General features: G+C 45.7%; 1 protein-coding gene across 1 annotated transcript in view; it reads left to right on the top strand.

The window, feature by feature from the left end:
* Positions 1–12091, top strand: part of GNAS (GNAS complex locus) — a 250563-nt gene that overhangs the window by 50759 nt on the left and 187713 nt on the right. The window lies entirely within an intron of this gene.

Below are 12091 nucleotides of genomic sequence, written 5' to 3'. Positions count from 1 at the left end.
CTGGGAGGGAAAGGACCCAATTACTTGTACTCCATTGTACTGCTGGGAACATCTGCGACTAGCACATGACATCCCTTGTACTGGACAACTAGGCTGGGAGGAGTGGTAGCTGAGGTCTACTAAAAGATCAGAGAATGCTATGCCTCCTTCCCTGAGTGCCAGTTAACCAGAGGGCATCCCAAAGGCCCCCTGGATTCCACTCCCTCTAACTGAAACTGCTTTCAAGGGAATTGGGATAGATGTGGTGGGCCCCTTGGAGAAAAGTGTGATGGGACATCAGTACATACTTGTGACTGTAGACTGTGCCTTCCGATACCCAGAAGGCATCCTTCTGTGCTCCTCAAAGGTGACAGCAGTCACCTCAGAACTCATGAAGCTCTTTTCTCAAGTAGGGATCCCCCGAGAAATAAAGATCAGGGAATCAATTCTACATACCAAGTAAGGAAGGGGCTGTACTCCCCATTGAAGATCAAATCACTAAGAACCTCCATCTTTCATCTGCAAATGGATGGATTAGTTGAGAAATTCAGTAAAATCCAGAAGTTGATGCTAAGATTTGTGGCCTCTGATCCCAATCATTGGGACCAACTACTTCCTCCACCATAAGGGAGAGGTACTACAAGCTTTTACCAGGTTCTCTCCCTTTTAACTGTTATATGGGCAACATCCTCAAAGGATATGACACATCCTACAGGAGGGCAGGGAACCTGAAGGCATCCAATATATTACAGTATATTATCTAACTTGGGGAGCATCTCAAGAGAGCTTGGGGTTTGCTAATGGAAACCTATTGGGGGGGGCCCAGTAGGCACAAAAACAAACATATAACCAGGGTGCATGCCTACAGAACTGCCAACCTGGGGACCGAGTGCTGCTGTTGTTTCCCAGCACAGAACCAAAGTTGATACCGGACGGCAAGGGCCTTTTGAAGAGGTTTGTCACGTTAGCCCTGTGGACTGTGAGGCACACCTGCCCTGGAGGAGGAAAGAAACTAGGCTGTAGAACCTGCTATAGCCCTAGAAAACCAGAGAAAGGATATTAATAACTCCTTACCAGCTGGAGCTGGGGCCTGAAGCATCTAATCCTCAAGAGCCAGCATAATTTCTGCTGGACCCCGAACTCTTACCAAAACACAAAGCTCAGGTTTTACACATGCACCCGGCCAGACCTGGCTGATACACCGCCGTATCGAGACAGCCATGGGACAGCGGATAAGAGAGAGTCTTCAGCCCTTACTTTGGAAGATGTGGGAGACAGTCCAGGAGGAGTTGCATGTCATGTCATGCTGGATCTAGGGGTAATCAAGGAACCCCAAAGCAACTGGTGAAGTCACATCATTCTTGTTTCAAAATCCAGTGGTTCAATACCCTTCTGCATAGACTTTTGAAAAGCTAATGTGATCTTGAAGTTTAAGTACTTGATGCCATGGGTGGATGAACTATCGGAATGTTTAGGGGCTGCCAGGTATATCCGTACCTTAGACCTTACAAAAGAGTATTGGCAGGTCCCCTTGTCATCCACATCACAAGGGAAAAAACAGCCTTCGAGCCCTTTCACTTCAAGACAATACCCTTTGACTTACACAGAGCAGCGGCAGTGTTTCAATGATTGATGGACAGAGTACTCAGACCACACCCACAGTGTGCCAACGTGTAGTTAGACAACACAGCTATATACAGTGACAACTGGGATGACCACTTGAGACAGGTCCGGGCAATCTTCCGATCCTGGGCTGAGGCGGCCCCTCACCCAATCCAGCAAAATGCAAGTTGGTGAATCAGGAAGTGACTTACGCCGTTAGTCAGCAAGATGCAGGCATTGTCTGGCTATGCTGAGAGCCTATCCTCTTCCATCTCAATTTTTCAGAAGAGTTTGTTTTTCAGATGGACATCTCTGATGTAGGCCTGGGGGCAGTACTTTCGCAAGAGGTGCGTGGCGAGGAGTGTCCAGTCCTGTATTGAAACTGTTACATGGGCAACAGTCTCAAGGGATATTAGGTGTCCTACACGAGAAGCTGTTCCCCGGGCACAAGATCTTTTCTCTTGATCAAAAAAGCAAGCACTGGCTGTCAAGTGGGCCATAGAAGCTCTTTGTTACTATTTCCTGGGTAATATTTTCTCTCTCATTATGGGTCACGCTCCACCCACTCCAGTGGCTAAATATGAGGAGGGAAATGAACCCAGGCGTTATGTGATGGTACTTGTCTCACCAGTCCCCATTGGTTTAGAGTACAGCATCGCACAGGAAAGAAGCATAGCAATGTGGGCTTCTTTTTGTGGGAAATGGGGGAAGTCGGGCTCGGTTGATGCGATCTTGAGCTCACTCTTGAGGGGGAAGGGTCCGTGATGGGGGGAGATCTCAACCCCAGTCAGGAGGCTAAAGAGCTCCAGTGGGCACAATCAGTCTCAACCAGCACGCAGGGAGGATCCCTGCTCAAGGCATGGGGGCACTCAGAAAGAGTAGAACCGCAACTCCGAGCTCTCTGGGCCCTGGAAGCAGGGGTTGCTGACTGGGAAAACCGCTTGAAAGCCTTGGCCACCCAGAAAGGAGAAAGGCCAGTACTTTGGGTTGGTTGTTTTTCTCCTCCCCATCGTTGGCTTCCCAAAGGCCTAGGACTCTGCTTTAGTGGGCTGTGGAAACATACCCACTTGGTTTGGACTGCTTTAATCTGCCCCCTCACCTCCCCCAAGGGAGCTGACATCTTGAACAGCATAGCTCAGTGGTTCTCAACCTGTTTACTATTGTGGGCCGCATCCAATACTATATGGCCCTGAGGATGTCACATGGGCTGCAGCTCTGTGCTGATTGGGCCACAGGTTGAGAACCACTGGATAGCTAGAGGGCTTTGCCTGGACCCTGAGACAGGAGCAGTGCCCACCCTCTCCCCGAAGGGGCACTAGAGAGGTATCGCCTATTGCATGGCCATATTTCAAAACATTTTGCAGTGTTGTCTAGCTAACTATAATATGGCATATTCAGTTTAGCAGATGACCCAGAGATCGTATCAGAGTTCCCATTGAACTGTAAGACCTTTTGCCTTTTCTGAGTCATTGTAAATGTTGGTACAGTTTATTTTTGTTACCATATGATTTTGTTCCTATTCATTTGGACCTGTTTGCCCAAGTTTGAGTAGAGTTTCTTATTTGCAGCAGGGTTTTAAAATGCAGACGTTGACTACCCCATGTAACCCCATTTGCACTTTCTAGGCAGGAACCTTGTTCTTTCTTTTCAAGTCAGCCTGTAATGGAGCTGGCCTATAGAGGAGGCCTATAGTTTCATTCTGTCTGTCTGCAGACTCAGGAAGGCAGCATGGCATCAAGGCCCATTCAGTCTTCCCAACCCAAAGAGCTAGTTAAAAAGAAAACAAGCTGAAAAAATAAAGAATTCCATTCAGGCTGCGGCCAACAGATACAACCAGAGAGATCAAAATAATATGGTAGCAAAGAAAACCGCTAGAATTGGGTACGTATGTTGCTGGGTGTGTTTTTTTTTTTACTGTTTAAATTCTCTTTAATTTAACTGAACATAACAGCAAATAATGATGTTTTATCGATGGAGGTACGTTATTTTTTCTCAAACACTTTTTGGTCTAGGTGGTATTTGTTTCCCTTTCTTTTCCTAAGTGATTGAGGCTTCTGAGACAGTTTGCTTCCATTGCCTTCATTTCACTAGCTTCATCCACACTGTTTCCATTACATATTCTTTTTTTTTACTTTTACCATATAGGCCTGGCCCTGCAAACATTCACATAAGCAGTCCCATTAAAGTCAATGAGATTACTTACATGTATAAACTTTATTTCCATGTGTGTTTGTGGGATTGAAGCTGAATTGGCTTCAAACTGAGGTGAACCTCTGTCCATGCTCATGAGCCTACTTCAGCTCGTGTTCTCAAACTCTCCTCTTACAGTATATATACTGCTTTCTGGTAGATTTCTGTAGATTTCCCATTTCCCTAAAATTGCTTTCTTGTAATTTTGTTTTTCCTATAGAGCAAAACGTATTTGTACTGAAGAAAACTGCAGTAGCTAAAGTGAAACAGTGAAAATTGTTGTTGAGCAGAGCAGCCAAAAATTCAGAAACAGCACTAAATACGAGAGTCCTGTGATAAAGAAGGAATGCTATCAAATGCAGCATTGTAATTGCAGAGCTTTTGAACAGAACAATTTGTCAGGCAGGCAAGTTACAGCTTTACTTAAAGAAAAAGACGGTTTCTAACACAAAATGAAAAGTTTTGCTTCAGACTGGAGCAGAAAGGCTTGGGGGGGGGGGTGATTTAATGAAATAAGGAAAGCCACAAACCTCTTCCTAGCGCAAGGAAAACTTGTGGCGACACAGGAGCACTAACAACCCTGATCCAAGGAAATCTCTCTGACTTCGGTGGGATTTGGATCAGGCCCTATTGCCCTGCAGAAGAGAGAGGGGGAGAAGGGACATGGCGGGGGGGGGGAAAAGGGTGTAGATGGGTGGTGGTGGAGTCTCTTCACCATGATGCTGGGGGGGCTCCCGACTGGTTCCAGTTGTGGAGAGAGTGAGGATAATCACATAGCCACAGTGAACCCAAACCCACAAAAGTTGGATGCAGAGGAGCCGTGGCAGCTATTCCTGCTCCATAGGCCAACCCTCAGGGTTAGAGGGTGATTTCCATCGCCATGTTCCCCCAACACCATCTCAGCGCGCTGCACAATAACCGCTCCTTTGTACTACTTGCAAGGAAGGGCCAGTAAAATGTGGAAAAAGAAAAATACTGTCACTCCAAAGCTAACTAAACTGCTTTCTCTTCCTCCCACCATGTATCACTTCCTCGTGTAAATATTTTAAACAATAACTGGTGCTAACCTTGAATGTTTAATGCTAGAACACACCTCTGTTCATTGCTTACTATAACAGTGGGGCCACTATGTAACAGCAAGAATGTAAGTAGCAACTTAGGAGGGTAACTCATATTGTAATAGGTTTCAGAGTAGCAGCCGTGTTAGTCTGTATCCGCAAAAAGAAAAGGAGGACTTGTGGCTCCTTAGAGACTAACAAACTTATTTGAGCATAAGCTTTCGTGAGCTACAGCTCACTTCATCGGATGCATTCAGTGCCTGTCCTGCAAACACCACGGCATAAGGCTTCCTGCACCCTACAGGCCCACTGAAGTCATTGTAGTCTGATTGGTTTATCCAATTTAGGACTAAATTATCTTAATTTTATTCATTAGTATCATGTTTTAATGTTCTAGGCCTGATGCTGCAAACAATTTGGTACATGCATAACTTGAATGACTTTAAATTTAATAATCTCATGGAAAGACTATTCATGCTTAAAGTTAAGTATGTGCCTAAATGTTTGCAGGATTGGAAGTTTAACTATTTGATTAAAGTTTAAAAACTTTATTCCATACACATTTTAACTGAGCTGTTCATGGGGAAAGAGGTGTCACTTTATAAATAAAATACTTATTAGAGAACATCAAACCAAATATTTATATTTAAATGTACATTTGTACATGTCATTGGTTGATGAATGTAAGCCTTTTCTAAACTACGTAATAGACAGACTTAGCTCCTAACAAAGCTAACTGGGATTGTTTTGGGTGAGAGAAACTTATTACAGCAGCGCCCTCAAGTGCTCCTGCAGTTTAAAGGTCTACTAGTGTCTCTCTCATAAGCCACTTTTTTTAAACTTGCAGAGGTTTACAATTCTGCTATAAAATCTCATGCCAGGTTGACTCTGTGCATTCAGTCTCAACAAGAGAGCACAAATTATTTCTTTTTTCTATAAATTTGCTTTAAAAATGTGTTTTTTTTAAGAAGAAAACAAACAGTTAATGCTATTTTTAAATAACAACAGTAGTGCAAAAGAAAACATACTGGTTTCAGGGTTTGTTCAGGTTTTTTTAAACTGCTGTGTGGTAAATATGATTCTGTTCTTACAGATTGTGGTAGGAAGGGCAGCGTGTTAGTTTCCTCACCCACCCAACCTGACAAAGGGCCAGATCCTGCAAGATGGTGAGCATCGTCAGCTCTCCTAGCACACAGCACCTTTATACCAATTTGACTGTATCCAAATGTACCATTTTAACTAAACCCGTACTGTTAAAATGGTATAGGCCTTCGCCATGCTTACTGTACCATCATTTTGTTTGGTAAAATCCCATCTCTCCCACCCTGTTCATCAGCAGTTGCACCACTATACTAAGGGGCCCTTAATTACAGGCTCAGTCCCTGACTTTCTAGCCCAGGCGTGGGCAAACTTTTTGGCCCGCCCACATCTGGTGTATGGCAGGCCATGAATGCTCACAAAATTGGGGGTTGGGGTACGGGAGGGTGTGAGAGCTCCGGCGAGGGGTGCAGGCTCTGGGGTGGGGCCGGGGATGAGGAGTTTGGGGTGCAGGAGGGTGCTCCAGGCTTGGACTGAGGGGTTTGGAGGGTGGGAGGGGGATCAGGGCTGGGGCAGGGGGTTGGGGCACGGGAGAGGGTCAGGGGGGCAGGCTCTGGGCGGTGCTTACCTCAAGCATCTCCCAGAAACAGCAGCATGTCCCCTCTCCGGCTCCTATGTGGAGGCGCTGCCAGGCGGCTCTACACGCTGCCCTATGCGCAGGTGCTGCCCCTGCAGCTCCCATTGGCTGAGGTTCCAGCCAATGGGAGCTGCGGGGGTGGCGCCTGGGGTGGGGACAGCATGCGGAGCCCCCTGGCTGCCCCTACACATAGGAGCCAGAGAGGGGGCATGCCGCTGCTTCCGGGAGTTGTGTGGAGTGGGGCAAGACCCCAATCCCCGCTACCTGGCTGGAGCGGGGCAAGCCCCAGACCCTGCTTCCCAGTAGGAGCTCAAGGGCCATATTTAAACGTCTGGAGGGCCGGATGTGGCCCCTGGGCCGTAGTTTGCCCACCTCTGTTTTAGCCAATAGGGCTCACAGTCCTTTCCAAGGTTAAAGTGGCTTTACCTGGATGACAGAATGCCAGTTGTATGGTTCTGTAGAATCTGCTTTCTCCTCGGCACTGGCTGTGCCTCCTCCACATGATTCCCAACTTGTGCTGGTCCAAGAAGGTCAACTCTCCTACGATTTTGTCTTTATTTAAAAATATAGAGAAGTATCCAGTTGCCTATAGAAGTGAATCATGCGACGGTGATTCCCTAGAGTGCAATGCAAGAATAGCATCTAATGGCTAGCCTGGATCTTCACAGCATTTGAAGGGGTAATGAATATGCACGATATTGGAGACAGCAGAGGGAATCACTCCTAATAACATTCACATATGTAAAACAATAATGTCCCTAAGTTTTAGAGAGCCACTGTGTAAAGATACCTCAATGAACATAGGCTGTAATATTGTGCTAATCTGTATTGTATACAGTTTTAATGCATGGGTTTACCTAGCTTTGTATGGAATTGCAAAGACAAATTCCCCTAAGTGATCTCAATTTGTAGGATATAGAATTGCAACATTTAGACCACATTCTGCTGTTAGTATTTGTGCCTGGAAGAAGGGTTGAATGTACCCTAATATTCAAGGTACCTCAGCTTTCCAGGAAAAAACAGGACCACAGGTTAAAGAAAGGGGAGGGGAAAGAATCTAAAAATAGCTTAATTGTTTGACTCGAGAGGCAAATAAAATTGGCCAAAATATCTTTAAAAATAAACAAATCTAAAAGTTCAGTGATTTGAACTTAGGCTAAATAGTCTGGGGATCATGTCACAGAGATGTGTCTGCTTGGTGGTAACAGACCTCACTTTCTGGCCACTGTCATCTACTTAAACTTTAAAGAAAAAAATAGGGACACGTTAAGCCTTTTGGGCCAAATTCTGCTCTGAACTCTGCCTGTGCAAATTTGCAGTGCATTGCAGTGGAATTACCTTGGGTTGTACACCACAGTAGATGAGAGCTTTTCTTCTCTAGAAACCATTATCCTGCTTGACACACTTGTAAAGTGTCGAGGTCCCTGACACAGTCCTAACCACAACTATCTAGCGTTGTGCCTGACGTTGGGGGAAAGGGTTCTCACAAAGGGTTAAGTGCTGATTTTCTGTGACAGCGCTACAGAAACTATTGCTGTTTGTAAGGATTTGATTGTTTCCTTCAATGGCTGCAGATATGTTTGTGTTTCACCTTTTGGCCAAGATCATCGAGTAGATGGTGCACCTTTCTGAAGAGGATGAGATCTAGATACTCTTCCCAGCTCTGCCACAAACTCATTTTGGGACACGAGGCAGGCAAGCCACTTGAATTCTCTGGGTGAAATATAGAGGTAATGGGCAAAGTGTTGCAAGTTTTAGGTTAGGAAGTGGGCATGAGGGAGTCTCAGGCCTTGTCTACATGGAGGATGTTTTTGGTACAACTTCAGTTTTTCCAGAATTTTAAATAAAATTTATAAATGTATTGATCTGGTGTCTTATCCTGCTTTAATTAATCCGCTTTGGAAGCAACATAACTCTCTATTCTGGAATGAGTTATACCGGTATAAGGCCCATGTGGATGCACCCCTATTTCTAATTAACTTTACCGCTTCAGACAGTTCTCCATGGCTGTCCTACACTGCATTCCTTCACACCCTGCATTGCTTCACACCCTGTTTGTTTACTCCACCCCCTCCCCCAGCACACCATACCCTTGCTCTTCCCCCTCCCTCCCAAAGCCTCCTGCGTGCCATGAAACAGCTGATTGCGGTGGGCGGGAGGCATGGGGTAGGAGGGGAGGCGCTGATTAGCAGGACCTGCCAGCCAGCAGCAAATTCTGAGAAGCGGGGGGGGGGCGGCTGATGGGGGGCTGCCGGTGGGTGCACCCACCATTTTTTCCTCATGGGTACTCCAGCCCCAGAGCACCCACAGAGTCAGCACCCATGATGCCTGGAGTCCATCATAACAGCCATGCATGGTGCTTCTGCATGGCCCTATCCAATAGTTCTGGTCTGAATTTCCTTGCCCTCTGGGGAGAGAAGCACATCCAGCCCTGTCTTAACAGGAATCACCAGGATGAGAAGATCTGTGCGGGTATTGGAGCAAACGCAGGAGAAGGGGCACTCCCAGGACAAGGCTCAGGGCTGAACCAAAGCCAAGTATTTCTGGCAGAATTATAAAACTGCTAGGGAAAAAAACAAGCCCTCCAGCAATGCTCCCAGTGCCTATGCATTCTGTTCAGAGCCAGACCAGACCTTTGCCAGGGAGGCCATCATGGAATCCCTTTATGTTATGGACAGTTTGGAAGGCCGACCACAGACCGCAGTGAGGAAGGGATTCCCCTGGACAAACACGATCTCTTTGGCACACCGAACCCTGTACTAGAAACCCAGGTACAGAGGTGGCCCCTGAGACCCAGACAGAGAGCCAGTCTGACAGGGCTGTGGAGGGGACCTCAACCAGTAAGTATTATAATAACTTTGGATTGCTTCTTTGTTGCCCTAGCACCCGACATGCTACAGCCCTCACAGAAAGGGGCATTATCAGTTCCTGAATGCCTGAGAAACCTATGAGGGGAGAGAAACAGGATGAGGGAAGACGTGTTTGCTGATAGCATCCCAAGAGCGGGCCAAGAAGACAGAAAATTGGAGGGACGGCCTCATGCCCCAGGATAAGAACAAGAGAGAGAAGTACAGGGAGCAGTCTGTAAAAGAAGAGTGAGTTTCTGAAGATACTGGCAGCACGGACCTTCCGGACCACCCCACATTAATACTGGTGAATGTACCATGGTTATCAACAGAAGAGGAATACAAGATCTGATTGAACTCTGAAGCCCGGGGATCAGGGACTAGGGGACAAATAATGGGCACCTGAATCGCATCAGTGGTCCCCCTATACAGCTAGGAATCCCAACCAAGTAAATCCATCAACAACCTCCTGTGCATTGCCCAGCTTTATGACACAGAGCTACAGCGCCATCGTGACAGCAGCCCTGACTGTTGATCTACCAAAGTGGTTAGCTACTGACTGGTAGCAATCAGGGATGGCAGGATTCCCGACAATGATGGCCACATGCTTCTCCACGCTCAGGGGAATTCTCACGTTGGCGTTTGTGCTGCTGCAGCTCCAGGATGAGCGCTGCACAGATCTTGAAGAAAGCAGCTTCTGCAGTCTGAAGTTCAGATACCGCCGCTGGTTATCCCAAGTCTGCAGCACTGTCCTGCCCCGCCGTTCAGTGCTGCTTGGCCAAGCTCAGAAGTGGTGCTCTGCCTACTGAAGCCACTCCAGGAAAATGTCACGCAGAAGGAACTGCTCAGTGCTGTCACCACAGTACTTCTCTTCCTCTTCCTCCTCCTCCTCCTCCTCCTCTTCTAGCAGTATTTGTGCAGCATAATAGCAGCATAATACATCTGGAGCACCCTGTTTGTACTCATGACTCTACGATTATGGCATTCAGCAGGCAGCATGAAGGAAACACTGACAGCAATTTGAAAATGGTGCTGGTTTGCTAAAACTAGATGAATTATGGGATAACAGGAAAGGAATCATGGGAGTTTGTTAGTTTGACCCAAAGTCCCATAATTCTGGTAGATATCCCACAACGTGCTGGGAGAAAAATCCCAGAATGCGTAAGTCTAGTGGCAGAACGTTGCTCCATGGGATATCTATCTAAAGGGCTGGGTTGTTATGTCAGAAAAGCACAGAGCTGTGTGGACGCAATGATTCACACAGGAAATATTTTAAGCCAGCATAAACAAAGCAGCGTGGACATACTCTTTCAATATAGTTATAGCAGAAAAACATGGAGTGAAAAACTTTCCTCTGTAGACAAGGACGAAGATAATGTGATTTATCTGCTGAGAATCCAGAATTGAGGCGAGTAGCAGGAAACACAACTAATGCAAAAGTTTTTTAAAAGGTGTAAATGAAGGTTACAGTGTTGCCAGTTCTTGCAATTTTATATAGGTCTCATAATAATAGTATTTTTTTTAATGTCACAGCTCCTGGAGTCATGGGATTATATCACCTTTCTTTTAAAATAATAAAAAAGCAAGTTACTAGCTTCCATGGCTGTAGGAAAACGATGGAAAATATGACTCAAATACACCCTAAGGATCAAAAGCCAGAGGACAAATAAAAACTACCCAATTGGTTTTGTGTTGGGATTTCTTTTGGGTTGTTTTGGTGTTTTAAGCTCAGCCTTAAAATACTTTCATAATGTTTAGGGTCTGACTCATGACTTTTGCACACACAGGGTTGGCAATACTGATAAGCCACTCTAACCTCTTCTAACAGTCTTCTAGCCTGTTAATATGTAACTCTCACCTATTTGTGCTCCTTTACACCCACTGCTGATGTGTAATTTACACTCCCTCTTAATTTGGTCCGCTGTGCTTTTGTAAAAGGAGAGGAATACCTACGTCCCAGACCAACTGTGAGGCTTAGTTAAATTCATGTGCATAAAGCACTAGCCGGGACTAAAGTTAGAAGCAATAGCAATATCTAATATCTGATTCGTCTAATTGAGGAAATATCCTATATCCTTTACTTGCAGATGAACTGACCAAACCTCTTGTTTCAACGGCCATCACTCATTTTAGACCCAAAGTTACTTACATTCCACACAGATTTTGTGACTCTCTCCCCTGCCATTTTTTTTTCCTCCTTTTAACATCAGAAATAAAACATCATGGAAGTGTAAAGCTATGGAACAAGTTCATTATACTGAAGGAATGAATCCCACAGCTTTTGAAGTATTCGGTATGAATTTTGTGTGCTCTTCCTTTGGGATCTTGGTCACTCACTTGGGAGGTCTGGGATGGTCTACAGTTTAATGTCTCTTTACACCCATTATCCTAAGGGGATGTCTATACTACAGCAGCATAGCTACATTGATGGAAGGGGTTTGTCCAGCAATGTAGTTAATCCATCTCTCCAAGAGGCGATAGCTAGGTCGACAGAAGAATTCTTCTATCGACCTTGCCATGTCTTCACCAGGGATTAAATTGACGTAACCGTGGTGCAAAATTTTTTCACAGCCCTGAACCACATAGCTAGGTCAATCTAACTTGTAGACCAGACCTAAGGGTCTGATCTCCCCCGGAAGCTAGACATTTGAGTGTGTGCTTTGTAGGAGATTAGTTGTCTGACCCTTTTAAATGCGGAATGAGCTCAGGTAGAAAGAACGCAAAAAGCTCCCCTCATCAGC

The sequence above is a fragment of the Natator depressus genome, chromosome 13 (assembly GCF_965152275.1).
Source record: "Natator depressus isolate rNatDep1 chromosome 13, rNatDep2.hap1, whole genome shotgun sequence".
NCBI lineage: Eukaryota > Metazoa > Chordata > Testudines > Cheloniidae > Natator > Natator depressus.
This window is presented reverse-complemented; position numbering and strand designations above follow the sequence as displayed.